This window comes from Sapajus apella, unplaced genomic scaffold, assembly GCF_009761245.1.
Source record: "Sapajus apella isolate SASKATOON/1434 unplaced genomic scaffold, GSC_monkey_1.0 scaffold49, whole genome shotgun sequence".
In the NCBI taxonomy this organism is placed as follows: Eukaryota; Metazoa; Chordata; class Mammalia; order Primates; family Cebidae; genus Sapajus; species Sapajus apella.
Genome location: NW_022436989.1, coordinates 13,629,028 through 13,646,768, shown reverse-complemented (window position 1 = coordinate 13,646,768; position 17,741 = coordinate 13,629,028). Strand labels below are relative to the sequence as shown.

The window sequence follows — 17,741 nt, the reverse complement described above, 5'->3', positions numbered from 1 at the left end:
CATGCAAAAAGAAGAAGAAGAATCAAGACACAGGCCTTATACCTTTCACAAAAATTAACTCAAATAAATGTAAAACACAAACACATAAATCTCCTAGAAGATAAAATAGGAGAAAATAAGTGACCTTGGGTCTGGCAATGACTTCTTAGAACTCCAAAGACAAAATCCATGAAAGAAACAGTAATTTGGAAATTATTAAAATGTAAAACTTCTACACTGTGAAAGACATTGTTAAGAGAATGAAAAGATAAGCCACAGCCTGCGAGAAAATATTTGCAAAACACATACTTGATAAAGGAGTTCCCTCTAAAATATACAAATAACTTTTAATACTCAACAATAAGGAAATAAACAATCCAATTAAAAAACAGGTAAAATATCTGAACAGACACCTCACCAAAGAAGATATATAGTTGGCAAATAAGTATAGAAAAAGAAACTCAACATCTTAGATCATCAGTGAATTAAAAATTAAAACAACAATAAAATAATACTACACACTTAACAGAATGGCCAAAATCCAAAACACTGACAATGTCAAATGTTGATGAAGATGTGAAACAACAGGAATTCTCCATTCTTTGCTGGTGGGAAAGTAAAGGCCACTTTGGAAGAGAGCTTGGACATATCTTACAAAACTAAACATACTCTTACCATATGATCCAGCAATCGTGCTCTTTGGTATTTACCCAAATTAGCTGAAAACTTATGTCTACACAAAATCATGCACATAAATGTTTATAGCAGCTTTATTCATAATTGCCAAAATGTGCAAGTAACCAAGATGTTCTTCAGTATGTGAATGTATAAATAAAGTGGTACATCCAGACAATGGAGTACACATGATTTTGTGCTAAATAAGAAACGAGTTATCAAGCCATGAAAAGACAGGGAGAAAGCTAAAATGCAAAATGCTAAGTAAAAGAAGCCAATCTGAAAAGGCTTGTATGATTCCAACTATACGACATTCTGGAAAAAGCAAAACTAGGGAGGTAATAAAAAGATTAGTGGTTGCTAGGGTTGGAGTAGGGGGAGAAAGGGATGAATAAGTAGAGCACAGAGGATTTCAGGGCAGTGAAATTATTCTGTATGATACTATTTCATAATGGTGGATACATGTCATTATATATTTGTCAAGATCCATAAGCTATACGACACAACAGTGAACCCTAATGTAAACTATGAACTTTAGTTAATTAATATGAATATTAATGTATTAATATTGGTTCATCCTCAGAGGCAGAGGTTGCAATGAGCCAACATTGCATCACTGCCCTCCAGTCTGGGCGACAGAGCAAGAGTCCGTCTCAAAATACATAAATACATGTTCATTAATTGTAACAAATGTACCACACCCAGGCAAGATATTAATAATACGGGGAAATTACAGGAAAGGGCAGAGGCAGCATATGAGAACTCTCTGTACTTTCTATTGTATTTTTCTGGAAACCTGAAACTGCTTAAAAAAAGTAGTTTTTGAAGATTTTGTACTCATTCAACATACATGAGTTATACATATTATAGAATCCTTGAATGCTTAATTTTATTTCTTTTTTAATGTTTTCTGCAGACACAAGCACAATCCTTCTCACTGAAACCATGTTGCAGCTGCCAGTTTTTACAGGTTCTAATGGCCTTTCCAAAAAAAAAAAATGAGCAGAGTAAGCCAGCAGAAATTCCTGTAATTTATCATGCAGTCATCCCTTTGTACCTACCACCACATGTGTTTTCTGATCATCATTGCAAAGTCTCCTTCCTAAGCATCCTAGAAAAGGATTTCATTTCTGGGATGATGCTTCTGAACCTGCTCATCCAGCTAAGATAAGAAGTATGAATGTATGAATGATAATTCCTTCTGCTAATAGGAACTTATGCATTTGGTCCAGAGAGTAAGATGGGAGCATGCTAATGGACTATCCTGTCCTTGTTCAAGTTCATTTCTTCATTCCCAAATAAGTGATTAATTTTTGCCTTATTGTTTAAATGCTTGTGTGATCTTTTTATTTATCTGCAGGCAATTTTCAACCCTTATTAATAAAGTTACCTAACTTCTTTTTTTCCTCTGCCAAAGAACATTCTTTACTAAAGATCATTTCTAAAATGATTTGATCTTGCCGCTTTGTTAATAAAGACTTGAGATTCTTTTTTATGAAGTCTCTTTCAAGAAATGAGACTCAGGTTTTTTTGTTTTTTTTTTTTTGTCTTTTTGATATTGCCTTTCCCTTAGAGCTGAAGATAATAGATTGAGAATCTTGTTCATCACCATAAAGAAGTAAATTTGGAGGAATTTGATATCTAAAATGTTGAAGTGACGTTCGTTAGCAACACTTAAGAAGTATACACTCTATTCAAAAGCTGTACTATTCACCCACCAATACAAATAGAAATAGCAAGAAAAATCTTGTTCTTCAAAATATTATGATAAAAGATAATGAATAATAGAGAAAACATGGGGAAAAAATCAAATGTTTACAAAGGAACAAATAAACATAACTTGTAGAGTACAGCTATTTGATTCTTTCTCCAAAATTCTACCATACATATTTCTTCAGTCTAACGCTCTCCCAACTGAACTATTTCAACAAAAACCACCATACATATTTCTATTCTGATTTTGAGGCTTAATGTACGCTATGTCAAAAGACATGAGCAGTAGAGTTATTGAATGAGAACCTTATCCAGGCTTCTAGAGTATTCGCTAAGCGCTTAGTAGGATGCTAAGACACATTCTTGATTGACTAACACAATCTATTGGGTTTTAAAGCTGAGTGGTGATTATCTTATTTAAAGAGGAAATGGAGCCTACCTCGCATTGAGAGCATTGGTAGGTAGTATAAGATGTTTCTCTTTTCCTTCTGAGGAAATCTTATACCTATTCTTCAAAATACAGCTCTACTGTCCCCTTCTTTGTAAAATCTTCCCAGGTAATCTGACAAAGAATTTTATATACCTGTTTTCTCAAATGCCATTATATTCTAGCACAGTTAGCACTGCATTGAAATTATTTATGTTCAAGTTGCTTGCCTTCAAAGACAAAGACAGTGTGTTTTTCATCTTTATAGCTCTACCAGCGTGGCACAAGTAGAACCACACTGAAGTCTGTTAAATTCATGAATAAGATAATATAAGCTGGATTTCATCTTCATATTGACCGATTTGCTTTTCTCTAATCCTCAGTTAACAGGCTATGCCTCTAATCCAACTCCTGTTTCTGACCTTAGTGAAGTAACCAATATGCACATTATCATTCCTAAGAGATTGTGGGCATTTCTCTTAGAATCTGTCACCATGACTAAATAATGGCAAAAGCGAATGGACGACGATAATCACCACGAAATCCAAAAACAAGAGCAATGACAAAAAACGCCGAATAGCCTCCTAATGTCAGGTCAGTAGTGCCATCTTTATGTAGATAGAACAGATTGTATTATTTATTTAAACAGACAAGTCATATCTTTTAATCCTGAGTGATTCTAGCTTCCCTAGGACTCCCCAGCCTATGCGTAATTTTTTTAAAAAACTGTTACTGCCTCCTGCCCCTACCCACACACCATAGGCACCTTACCTCTTCTCAAAGTCCCAGGAGGAATTGCTTGAGGTCTCTAAATGCACCTCTTCCCTCCAGCCCCATGTTGGTGTCCACACAGGTGCAGCCCATGGTGCACACCTACAGTGGCTGTTTACGTAGGCAGTGCTGACATATGTGCACCAACCCTTTGCTGGTCCTTTCAGGTCACCGAGTGCAAACCCTCACAATGTCAAAGCAATAACACATGCAGAGCTGCAGCCAAGAGAAAAGAGAGGCTTCCTCCACCCTCCGTGAACCAGCTTGCTTTTGTTTCTGGTTTCACCAAGCACCTGTGAAGACTCCTTGACTTTGCCTATTGCCTGCTCTCTACAGGGCTCGTGAAACAGTTCAGGGAGAAGGGTTAGTCCACACAGGAGAGAGCCAGTTCCCCTCTCCAGATCTCACCTCTCTTACCTGCCAGTAGGAACTCATGAACGATCTACCTCGATAAGACTTGCAATACAAAGAGGAAAAGAAAAAAAGATTGATTTTGCCTTTTTTATGTCTGAATTAAGTCTAGTCTCCACAAGGACCTCTGTCACAATCATAAAGCTTACTGCATCTTTACATTTGAATGTATAGATTTGATGTTCTTAGATATATCCTAAGAGCATGAAACTGGGCCTTCTGGCTCCAGCCCTTGATGTCATTCTCCCCATTATGCAGTATCCGAAGGAAAAACAAAATAGACCTTCAAAAGATCATTAAGAACTCAACTTTTTCTAAGGTTCTTTCATGAGGAGTGAAGAGAGTATTTATGTTGTACATCACCCAGCAAGATTTTCAGAATATACACTTTAGACATCTCTACCTGTTCCTAAGATCTAATCCTCACAGAAGCAGTTATCTTCCCCAGGTTTCTCACAAGTCCATGGCTGGGGCTGGGGCAGGTTGCACCCAGCATAGACCTGGCTCTCTCAACAGGCTCATGTGCTTTTGTCATAGCAAACTAGAGGTGCCACATTTCTCTTTGGAGGAAAAACATTGGTAAAACTATTCTTTCTTAAATCATTGATTTTTTTTTTCTTCTCACAAACCCTACCAGCAAGTAGAAAGCTGTTAATTTTTTTTAAGAACTAAATTTTAAGAACAAAAATATGTGCATTTCATTCCAATCCAAAATACTCAAACAGTTTTCACATACAATTAATACAAATTTAGATAACACACCAGCCTTGGATGGCTGTCCTGAGAAAGGCACACTGTGGAAGGTTCTAGGATGTGCTGTGCATGTAATTCCCCTGGATCCAGAGTCTAAGCCTCCTGCTAGAGGAGAAGAATGGGCTTTCACAGAGGTCTTTCCTCTTGAGGTCAATCTGCCACCAGGTATTTCTTTTCACCACAACCATGACAGACTGTACAAGGATATATCCATTGTCCCAAGTCATGAGCAGTGCTGGGTTTCTTACTGAATATGTTCCCTGAAGTTCTAGAACATGAAGCAACAGGGGCTTACTGCCTTATTATGATCCTTATTACCTGGAGGTAAATTAGAGGCACAGGATATGATCCAAAGCAGTTGGCTCAGGGGTGGAAGGCACTGATTTGGCCTGGGAGACACACTTTTTTTTTTGAGATAGAGTTTTACTCTGTTGCCCAGGCTGGAGTGCAATGGTGCAATCTGGGCTCACTGCAATCTCCGCCTCCAGGGTTCAAGTGGTTCTCCTGCCTCAGCCTCCTGCATAGCTGGGACTACAGGCATCCACCACTATGCCCAGCTAATTTTTGTATTTTTAGTAGAGATGAGGTTTCACCATGTTGGTCAGGCTGGTCTCAAACTTCTGACCTTAGGTGATCTGCCCAGCTTGGCCTCCCAAACGGCTGGGATTACAGGTGTGAGCAGGAGACATACTTTTTACCATTTGTTAAGTCCTTGTCTGTCAAGTTTGCCTTCAGCAAGCTATATCACACATATGACACTTTCCCACCAGGCCTACTCTACCAATTTTGACCTCAGTACAGTTATTTGCTCTTGTTTTCTGAATACAGGCATTGTCATCTTTGTTTAATTTAGCTTTGCAAGTGTTTAGAATTCATATGGCTTTTGGAGAAGACTGAGTTTTTAAAGCAACTCCCAGCTATAAATTTATCCTGCAGCGACATGACGCAGCTATGTCTAATCTTCCAAATCTTGCTATTACACAGGAGTTCTAAACCAACTTGATTCCATGCCCTCATGGCAGCTCAGCAGTGCTCTCAGCCAGGACACTGGGCAATGGATCCAAGGCAATCAAACACCTCTCCCCTTCCTATGAAGTATCCAAATTCTACAGAATCATGCACTCACCTAGAATTCTGGACAAATACTAATTTCCAACCTTCATACTTGTGAAGAATTTTCAAAGACTTTCCTAATCTTGGAGTGATAAGTTACACATCCAAGCAAAGAAAGGTTCGCTTCCCATAACGTACATGCAGGCACTCACGGTGCTTTCTCCCAAAAGTGCCATTCTGAATTCAGAGTACTTTGCTCTCTTCCCCTTCTACTTTGAGGGGGACCCCAAGGAACATTGCAGATTGTGCTTGTCACTGCCCAAGCCCTTCACATTGTAGGTCCAGCAGTTATGGTGAAACCACTCTCTTGACTCAGTTCTAGGTTGGTGATTTAAACAAAGGCATGGTTGGGTACTGAGGCTTCAATTCCTGCTTGACAGTCCACACAAAAACCAACAGGCCCTTTCCTCCTGCCTTGAAGATAGGAGCACAGCATGGCACAGAATCTGAGGAAACAAAATCCAATACACTGAAAAACAGTGCAGGTCTTTTGTGGAAGTGTCCTGGGAGCTGTGTAGAGTGTAGGTGAGGTGAAACTTATATCATACAACACAAAGAGACACTTCTGGAAAGCCTGTTAAGATGTCTCTCTCCCTGCAAAATGTTGTATAGGGACTGTCCCCAACTCCTCCTGCCCTCTGCCTTCAAACATTCCCAAGCCAAGTCACCGTTTTCTACTCTCTTTTACTTTGGCCAACCTTCTCTGTCTTTCCCTGCCCTTCGAGTTGTTGTCATGGTAGTTGTTGTTACTGCTCCAGGTATCTGTCTTGATTACCTCGCTCATGTAGGTCAATTAAGCCTTTCTCATCTTCTCCAAGCCTGCATCTTCCCCTCTCGCCCTATCCTAGGAAAACAAGACCTAGCGTGTGAGGCATGAAGAAATGGTTTCCTATGAAGGGATTCAAGACTACAAACAGTCAGCACTTCTGTTCCCATCACACTGACTTCAACTGCACTTTGAAAGGCTAGATGAGGGCTGGTAAAACGCTCACAAGCTTTTCTTCCCTGCGAACTGCTTAAAACTCTCTTTCTCCGTTTAGCTGATGAGAAACAACTTTTCCTCCACCCATGAAAGAAATCTGCCCAAGTACTGCTTCACTTCTTGGCTCTCAGCTTGCTTTCTGTTTCACACCTTTTCTACAGATGAAGGAAGTGATGAAGTGTTTTGGTTGAGAGATGAACTCCCCCAAAACTCCTCCCTTTCTACTTTTAACAGGGTGGAGGCATCATAAATAGTGTTACTTGAGAAGCGGAATTAATAACGCCACACAGGAGTTGAAAATAATGTGTACAGTCACTTACCTCCTAGTCACTAGGAGGTAAGAATTTGTCAGAATATGAGGAGTTCCATATGTCAGTTTGAGTGCAGCGGAGATACTGGAGAGATCCTTTGAAGAAGGGCCTACTGGAATTTGTTTGAGAGAGCTTCGTGGAGGTGTGTTCTGATCAGTATTTCAAAGAAAACAAGGTGGCATTTTTAAAGAAAGAGGTGGAAAGCAGATTTCAGGGATAGATGCATCTCCTCATAGAATTATTTATCTAAAATCTTTGTACCTTGCAGAATGACTGACATATAGCAGGTACCAGGAGATAATCATTAAGTGAATTGATTAGTAACTGAGATTGCATGCTGCCCACTTAGTGTTCTAACCTGCTCCCAGAACTGAGTCACATGAGGGGAATGAGACTAACCAGGTACAGGGACAAATGAAGACATTTGAGGAGGGACTTTGGATAACATTTGCTAGCTCCACTCCAATGTCAAAGGAACTTCAATGTGAAACGTATTTCCTATTTATCTCACCTCAGAGAGATGCCCGAGGATATAACCACTGAATTCTTAATTTTCTGGATATCAATACAAGAATTGTTAAAAGAATGCTGTTTGAATTGTAAATGAGAGATGGAACTGAGTGGAAGATTGCTGAGGTGGGTGGGATGGGGTGGGCAGGGGAGCAGGGTTTGGTGGGAGTTAGTTGAGAAAGACCATATGGCCCCTTTCGAAACTCAGTATTACAACAAGCTTCTTCCAAGTTTCCTTCTGGCTCTCCCTAAAATTTTGGCGTTAGTGTCTTATGAATACAACTACTACTTTACGAAGGGTATAAGAATAGAGTGTTGATTTAGATTATTTTGGTCAGTGTATTCGTCAATTCTCCCACTGCTATAAAGAAATACTTGGAACTGAGTAATTTATAAAGTCAAGAGCTTCCTTGGTTCACAGTTCTGCAGGCTACACAGGAAGCATGGCTGGGGAGGCCTCGGGAAACTTACAATCATGGCAGAAGGGGAAGGGGTAGCATGGCAAGAGCAAGAAGCAGAGAGAGCGAGAGAGAAGGGGGAAGTGTACACACTTTCAAATAACCAGATCTTGTAAGAGCTCTATCACAAGACAGCACGAGGGAGTGGTGCTAAATTATTAGAAACCATCCGCATGATTGAATCACCTCCAGCCTGGTCTCACTTCCGACACTGGGGATTATAATTCCATATGAGATTTGGGTGCCATCCCATATCAGTCAGTCTTTGTCTCATTTGCCATATCTAGAATATTCTAGATATTGATAATGTGTTTGATAATATTAATATTTCATTGCATGTAATAATTTTAGATGCAATTATGAAGGATAATGGGATTTCCTCTGGATAAGGAAGAAGAAAAGTACAGGATATATTGCTGGATGTTAAAATGGAATCTGTGGTGGCGGTGAGGGAGGAGGGGAGGATAGTCTGTGAATGTATACACAAATCAGCTGATCTGTGGCCAATTTTCAAAGAGAAATTTTGCTGCTGTGGTAAGCATGGTTGGTTACTAACTTTCCTTTTCTTTCTACCTTCTTATTCACTTATTGTCTAATGGAGGCAAAACTCTTCCCCCTCAATGTGCTCTTTCCCTCCTTCACCTTATCCTTCATATCAGAGAAAAATATATCTCTCCATCTCTACATCTGTCTTTGTTACTGTGCTTCACAATAAAATTTTTTTCAAAGATAAAACTACTTTCATCTTCTCACATTTTTAGATTATCCAAAATCAATCATCTTGTCCTACCTCATTCCTTTCAAATAAATTTAGATTTTTACTGTTCATTCTCACCTGCAGGCTCATAAAATAACTAAGGAGGCACAGCCTGGAGGTGAGAGATTAAAGCCGCTGGCCAAAGCCAATGGGTGTGAATGGCAGTGTGAAAATAAATGGAGACCCACCCAGTGAGAACAAGCAAAGACTGTTATTATTTAGAGCTTGCTACAGCAAGGGAGTCAGTCACCATCACCTGTGTTTTGGAAGAGGCTGAAAAACTGGCAGAGGACTAGGAAATCTTCAGTGGAAAAATCCTTCAGTAGAAGGCTTCAGGTGGGCCTTGATTGGAGGCTGCTGGGACTGGGAAGCTGGAGGTGGCTGGCTAGAAGCGGGCAAACTGTGTGATTGGTTGGGGGAGTGTATTCTGCATTCTCTGGTTGGTCCTAAGTTAGAAGTGGAAGCTCAGATTAGGGAGGTTGTCAATTAGCAATCATATTAAAATGGTCAATAAGTATTTGAGAAAATGCTCAACATCATGAATCATCAGGGAAATGCAAATCAAAACCACAATGAGGTATCATGTCACCACAGTCAGAATGACTATTATCAAATAGCCCACAGATAACAAATGCCGGCATGGGTGTGGAGAAACGGAACTCTTTTTAAAGTTTTTATTTATATTTATATTTTGTTTAAGAGACAGGATCTTGCTGAGGCTGGAGTGCAGTGGTGCAGTCATATACAGCTCCCTGTAACCTTGAACTCATGGCCTCAAGTTATCCTCCCTACTTGGCCTCCCAAAAGTGCTGGGGTTAAAGGAATGAGCCACGGTGCCTAGCCCCAAAGGAAACATACACAGTTGGTAGGAATATAAATTAGTGCAGCAATTGTGAAAAACAGATGGAGGTTTCTCAAAAAACTGAAAATAGAAATACCATACAATCCATCGATCCCACTATGGATATTTATTATAGAAGAAAAGGAAATCAGTATCTCACAGGGATTCCTGAACCTCTGTGTTTATTGCAGCACTATTTGAAATGGCACAGATATGGAATCAACCTAAGTGTCCATCCACAGATGAATGGATTTTTTTAAATGTGGCATATATACACAATGGGATACTATTCAGTCATAAAAAAGAAAGATATTCTGTCATTTGTAGCAACATGGATGGAACCAGAGGTCATTATGTTAAGCGAAATAAGTCAGGCACAAAAAGAAAAATATTGCATGTTCTCACTCACATGCAGAAGCTAAAAAATGTTGATCTCATGGAGATAGAGAGTAAAATGATAGATACCAGAGGCTGGGAAAGATGTATGCGTGTGGGGGCAGGAAAAAAGAGAGGTTGATTAATGGATACAGAAATATAGTGAGATAGGAAGAATAAGTTATAGTGTTTGATAGCACAATATGGTGACTATAGTTAACAAAAATATATTGTATATTTCAATATAGCTGGAAGAGAAGATTTGGAATGTTCCTAACACAAAGAAATAATAAATGTTTGAGCCAATGGATGTCCTAAATACCCTGATTTGATCATTACACATGGTATGCACGTATCAAAATATCACGAGTATACGATTGTGTATCAAAAATTAATATTTTTTAAAAGGATTTATTTTAAAGCAAAAAAAAAATTAGTCATAGCTTTTTGGGGCCAATTGTTACAGGGGTTATTGTTTGGTTTCCTGGACTGTTGCGAGACCTAGCAGCCCGACTTCCCACAAGTCTAACAGCCGGCGGGCTTCCCTGGCTGGCTACTGTACAGACTGTGTTTGCTTCCTTGGCAGGTTGCTGCAGGCTGTGGGTCAGAGTTCTGTCTTTCAGGCATGATCTGGCTGTTTTCTGTTTGTCCGTTCAGTCTCTCGTGTTGCAAGAAGCAGAAGGTAGAGCTTTGCCCTACCAGGAAAGGCTAAAATTTCTGAAGGCACGGAAGCTCGCACTGGATTATTCATCCACTTACATCAGTTCATGTGTCAGTCATCAAAGCAGGGTTGAGGCTTGAGTCTTGGGATCAAGCCCTAGCTGACTCACTCCACCCTAGGCAATTGGTGGTAGGTTAGGGAGGGCAGCTGTTCTCTCTGTGGCTCAGCGAGCTTCTGAGCCACAGCAGTGCTCAGAAAGGTAGTGGGAAACTCCTATCCCTTAGGCTGTAATTGCTCTGTAATTTATTCGGAAGGAGGGCACCGAGTACTCGTGTACTTGCAATGACAGGCAGCAGTATTGAAAAGCTATCAGCAGACCACGAGCATGTTGAATGCAGCTCCTATTCTCCTTTTCCATCTGCACAAGTTGGCCTGACAGTCTGACTCCCTGAAAGTAAGATAGCATACTGGGGAAGCTGTTTTTCTTCTTAATTTCTTAATTTGATCTGGCCTATATCATCTCTTTTCTACGTCAAATTCTGGGATTCCGAGGTTTTAAAAAATAACAGTAAAGATTTGCTTGGTGCTAGAGATTCACAATTGCTAAAGAGCTGTTGTGACGATTAATGTAAATATTTATTTAGTAAATGACTGAATAAAAAATGAACAGAATAAATGACTGAATTCAGAACTCATCTTAGATTTCACCACGCCTCTGGGAAGTTTGTGACACCTTGCTGGTCAGAGGGGTGCCTTGTGGTCCCCCGGCTTCTGTACCTCAGTGTTGACCGACAGCCCTGGTGAGTGGTGACGGTGTTCCTACCACTCTCCTCCTTTACTCTGTAAGCTACTTTTTTGGAACAAGGACCATATTTTGTTTCTGCATCCCCAGTATTTGTCACTGAAACTGCACAGAGCAGGAATGAGTCTAGTGTTCCTGAAAGGAACATGAAAACAGTACAAGAAAAAAGCTTGGCAATTTGGTAATACCAAAGAGAATGTTCCTAGTATCACCACCATTCCCTTCTTCACTGCCTTTAAGGATTAGCCAAATTTTTTTTTGTAAAATTTCAGTCTACAGTGCATGAATCATTTATAAAGGGCTACTAAATGATAAAATACTATCTTATCTCTGAGGTAATTGTATCTGAGCAGGGGAGTAGGCTCTGCTGATAGATTCAGGTAAACAGAGTTAGTGCCAAATGAAATGTCTACATGAAAAATGGTTGCCGGGGCGCGAGGCGTTTGGGTGGGCAAGTGAGAGGGAAGGTTTGCAGCTGGCCCACTATGGTGCCATCCAAGGAAAGAGGAATGCAGGGAATGGGGGAGACCAGATAAAATCAATCCTGGACATGGTGAGTTGGAGGTACTTATCAGACATCGAAGCAGAGTGCAGAAGAAAGATCGTGCTGGCGTTATTGATTTGTGAGTCAGTAGCACTGAAGTGATCACTGAAGCCTCAGAGTGAGTGCTTTTGTCCAGGTACAGTGAAATTCAGTAAAGAAAAAGAGCAGAAAGCCCAAGACTGTGCCCTGAGAAACACCCGTCTCAGGGACAAGAAGAGGGACCTGCTATGGCTGCAGAAAAGCATCCAGAAAAGAAGGAGAGGCCAGAAATAGGAAACCAGGAGACAGAATATTAGGAGATTGAGATGGAAAAGATTTGGAACTGTGATTGCCCCCAAACAAAGAGGCTGAGGGTCGATCCTGACCTTTGTGATAAGAGTCGCTTATATTGATAGGTAATTTCTGCAGGAAAGAGAAAGACACGAACATCTTCTACTTCTAACTCAGATGACTTTTCCAAAATCTCGGCTGACTAAAAATATAGAAGGCAGTTGAAAAAAAAATACAAATAGGCAATATGTAAGTTTTCTTTGCTTGTGAAATACTCATAAATGCAATCATCTACTCTTCCTAGATAGCCTGTCAGTGAAGTAACAAGTTGTTTACTTTCATTTTATTTTACTTTTTTTATAGATGGGATCTTGCTATGTTGCCCAGTCAGGTCTCAAACTCCTGACCTCAGGCAATCTTCTTGCCACAGCCTTCCAAATTGCTGGAATTACAGGCATGAGCCACTGTGCCCAGCCCTGTTTCTTTTAAAACCAGATAAAATAGTACAAAATAACTCACATAATTCCTATAAAACATATGATCAATCCAGACATTTTGTAAGATTCCAGTGGCCCATAATGAAACTAAAATTGCCTATAAAACTTGTGCTCCTTCAGTGCAGATCAGACACAGAGCCATATTTGCATAGAAAATGACTGTCGTAGAATAAACCCTGTGGCCTAATGTTTCCTGTTATTTGACAAGATGGTGAGCCAGGAGAGACAGAATAATAGAATTCAGTATTGGTGGAGGCAGAGAGCCCTCTACCCTGTCACAGACATGGAGGAAGGTGCACAAAAGATTATGGGTTTGTTAGCAGGACGTTCAAGGACATTTTTCTGATACCTTCTACTGTCTTTGAAGTAGGAGGTGAGGTAGTTTGCCGAGAATGAGCAGAGTGGGAGTAAGGATGTATGCATGCAGAAAATGCAAATGTTGCCATTTTTGGTTTAGTTGGTTTTTTTTTTGTTTTTTTTTTTTTTTTTTGGTGGAGAACAGAAGAGAAAGATGACTTAGGGAAACATAGGATGGGTAGGTAGTTAATTTAGAGGGGCACCAGCCTGAAACTTTCCTCTTCAACCAAAACTATTTTAATTCCTTCTGTCTACTACCACAGCAACTGAGTTTACCTCCTTTTCTTACAAATAATACTCATGTGTGTTTCTGAAGAATTGTCCTTCTGCCAAGGCACCTGTGGTTTAAAGGAGCTGCCTTCTTTCTGATGGTTCTTGATGCTTCTCTTTGTGCAGCTAAGACAGGTAGGCTCTCCTTGCCTTCTGCATGAGTAAAAGCTTCCTGACACCCTCACCAGAAGCTAGGCAGATGCTGATGCCATGCTTCTTATACAGCCTGCAGAACTGTGAGCCAAATAAACCTCTTTTCTTTATAAATTGCCCAACCTCAGGTATTCCTTTATAGCATGTAAAATGAATGAAGTAACATATTACTCCTGTCTAGTTCATATCATAGAGATAGTTGTACATATTTATGGGGTACAACGTGATGTTTCAATGCATGTACACATGGTATAATGATCAGAGCATTTCTATATTCATAACTTTATACATTTATCCTTTCCTGGTGGTGGTGACATTCAAAATCTTCTCTTGAAATACATGCCACATTGTTATTTGCTATAGTCACCCTGTTGTGTAGTTGTGGATATTTTTAGTGATACTGAATTTCCTGATGGAATAAGGCTTTACATTTATTCTACTAATTTCTTCTACCATGTTGCACTAGAGAACACAAAGTGCAAATGATGATGATAATGATGATGCTATTTTGAAAACCATCCAAAATACAGGTACTATCAACTGTCAATGCAAACAACTTTCACTTTAAAACAGCATCTAACTGGTAAACCCTTTGCAACCTCTCTCATAGACACACTAAAATATTTGTAAAAATAGGGAAAGAATAACACTCTTTTTTTATTGTTGTAAGAAAGCTTAACATGCAAGCTACCCTCCTAGCAAATTTTTAGGTGTATAATACATTACTGTTGACTCAATGTTGTACAGCATATCTCTAGAGCTTAGTCATCTTGCATAGCTGAAATGTTACACCCATTGAATAGCAGCTGTCCATTTCTTCATCCTCCCTGCCTCAGAAACCATCCTTTTTTTTGTCTACTTTATGTGTCTCATACATACTGCTATCATGCTTATTTCCCTTAGCATAAGGTCCCAAGGTTTATTCATGTTGTCGCAATGCCTCGAGGTTTATTTATGTTGTCACAGATGGCAGGATTTCCTTCATTTTTTAAGGCTGAAAGATATTCCATTATATGTATATACCACATTAATATGGTTTGAGTCTCTGTCCGCACCCAAATATAAAGTCAAATCGTAATCTTCAGTGTTGGAGGTGAGGCCTGGTGGGAGGTGATTGGCACATGGGGATGGATTTCCCCTTTGGTGCTGTTCTTGTGACAGGGAGCGAGTGATCGTGAGATCTGGTGGTTTAAAAGGATGAATATACACATTTTCTTCATCCATTCATCCATTGATGAAGATTTAGGTTGTTTCTACATCTTGATTACTGTGAATAATGCTGTAATGAACATGCGAGTGCAAATATCTCAAGTTCCTCCTTTCAGTTCTTTTGGATGAATACACAAAAGTAAGAGTGATCATGTGGTGTTGCTATTTTTAATTTTTTGAGAAACTTCCATATTGTTTTCCATAGGGGATGCACAATTTTACATTCCCACCGGCAGCACAAAAAGCTTTCAATTTCTTCACATCCTGATCAACTCGTAACTTTTTTTTTTTTTTTTTTTTTTTTGGCAACAGCCGTCCTGACAGGTGTGAGGTTACATCTCATTGTAGTTTTGATTTGCATTCCCTTGAATGTTAATGATATTGAGCACCTTTTCTGTTCATTTGTTTCCTGGATTGTGTGTTTGTTTGTTTTGAGACAGAGTCTTGCTTTATCACCCAGGTTGACTGCAGTGGTGCAAACATGCCCACTACAGCTACAATCTCTTGGGCTCAAGCGATCCTCCTGCCTCAGCCTCCCACGTAACTGAGACTACAGGTATGTATGACTACACCAGGATAATTAAACAAAAATTTGTAGACCTGGGATCTTGCTATGTTGCCCAGGCTGGTCTCAAACTCCTGGGCTCACACAATTCTACTACCTCAGACTCCCAGAGTGCTGGGATTACAAGCATGAGCCACTGTGCCTGGCTGAGCATCTTTTCATCCACCTCTTGGTCATTTCTGTTCTTTGAAGAAATGTCTATTTAAGTATTTTGCCCATTTTTTATTTTTTTAAATGAAACTTAGAATTTATTAATGTATTTACATAACTTATAATCTTTAAGCAATGGCCTCATAAATATAGACTACAACTTTACATATGCAAAGCAACAGATACTTGTTTTTTTTCCACCAAAATACTTGGGTTTAAAAAAAATTGATGGCATTTACACCAACTTCTTTACTTTCTCTCTTCTTCCTTTTTAAACAATTGCTAGTCAGTTAGAACACATGAAATTCAATTTATTCCAGGCAGCTTCTCTACCATCACCATCTTGATCATGAGAGCTTATTTTTAAAAGATGCCAATAACATGTTTGGTGGCACACACATGACGAGGTCAGGAGCAAACCCAGGGTGGGCTACAGATCTGCTGCTATCATTGTTAATTTACTATATGTACCCTAGGCTAACATATTCAATGAAAAGTGCTTTAGAGATGGCAGAGATGAAGTCATTTCCATCAGTCCTATAAATAAACCATTTTAGCTTCAGATCATAATCGTCCTCTCCCCACTTAGACTATCCTACTGTATTTTAAATGATACAACTCCCTCTAACAGTGGTAACAGAAGCCGAGGAAATTATAATCTACACAAGGTTTTTTTCCTTAAGAGCCACAAAAGTGCTAATTTCCCCTTTACAAATGTTACATAAAATCTTGATGACAAAACTACTCAACAATTTAATCTTACCATCCATACAATTATATGTTCCTTTTCAGCAAGGTCAAAAGCAAATGATGCAGTCCCTTTGTACACTAGAGATTCTTTACATAATAGGTGTCCACAGACTGAAATATCTTTGCTGCAGTGTTTGGAGAAGAGACTGGTCAATTTCTATGAATCCTTTTTACATGGAAAAGACTCAAGACCAGCTAGGTGGAAACTGGTGGCAGTACCGCAGTCCTCCTGTTAACTTTCAGGACCACCTGCTTCATCATCAACTCTGAGGGGCTGAGGTTCGGTCAGCAGCAGCTCCGCTTTGGCTCTGAAGGCTGCCTTTGGAGTTTGAAACCCTTACCGCCAGATGGCGGGTTGGCGTCAGTGGATGGAATCCTTCGACTAATTTCTATAAAGAGTTCATTTATGTTTATCGCGTTTTTTGCGCTGGTCTCTGCAAAAATTGCATGAATAGGGTGGGAATAGTCCTTTGCATCTCTCTCCATGACCTCTCTTGCATCAATAAGATCACACTTATTTCCTGCAATGGCAACTGCAATATCAGGTGGGCCATGCTGTCGAAGCCCAGTTCTTAAATGCTGAAAATGTCTCCTCTTTTGTGATGTCATAAACGATTATAGCTGTGGCCGACCCTCGATAGTACATTGGTGCTAAGGCACGAAATCGTTCTTGTCCAGCTGTATTCCAGATTAGGAATTTATGTAGCTCATTTTGGTACTGCACAGTCTTGGTCATAAAAGATGCCCCTGGCCGGGCACAGTGGCTCAAGCCTGTAATCCCAGCACTGTGAGAGGCCGAGGCGGGTGGATCACGAGGTCAAGAGATCGAGACCATCCTGGTCAACATGGTGAAACCCCGTCTCTACTAAAAATACAAAAAAATCAGCTGGGCATGGTGGTGCGTGCCTGTAATCCCAGCGACTCAGGAGGCTGAGGCAGGAGAATTGCCTGAACCCAGGAGGCGGAGGTTGCGGTGAGCCGAGATCGCGCCATTGCACTCCAGCCTGGGTAACAAGAGCGAAGCTCCCTCTCAAAAAAAAAAAAAAAAAAAAAAAAGATGCCCCTATCGTTGGGTTGATGTTTGGATCAAAACTGTCTTCCACAAACCGCCACACAACACTCGATTTGCCTACACCTGAATCCCGCAGCAGGCACACAGAGCTCCCTCACCGCCGTGGCCCAGGAGCCAGGGGCGGCGGGTCCTATGTTGAGGAGGGAGAGGCGGGGCCCAGCAATAGCATCCTGTGGCGCCATCGCCGCCTGCTGGCCCAGGCCGGGTTGGCGCAGAGGCGCTGCAGCCGGTCCTCCAACATTAGGTCCGAGCTGTCCGCGCCAATCAAGTGGGGCCCGCCTTAGCAGCCGGGACGCAGCCGAAGCCTTCCGGGTCGCCGCAGCCAAAGCCTTCCGGGTCGCCGCAGCCCAGGCCTTCCGGGCGCT

At 40.5% G+C, this 17,741-nt stretch overlaps 1 pseudogene; it reads right to left on the bottom strand.

Moving 5' to 3' along the window:
• Window positions 1–15,636: 15,636 nt before the first annotated feature.
• LOC116526179 lies at window positions 15,637–17,414 on the bottom strand (annotated as a pseudogene).
• Window positions 17,415–17,741: the final 327 nt, after the last annotated feature.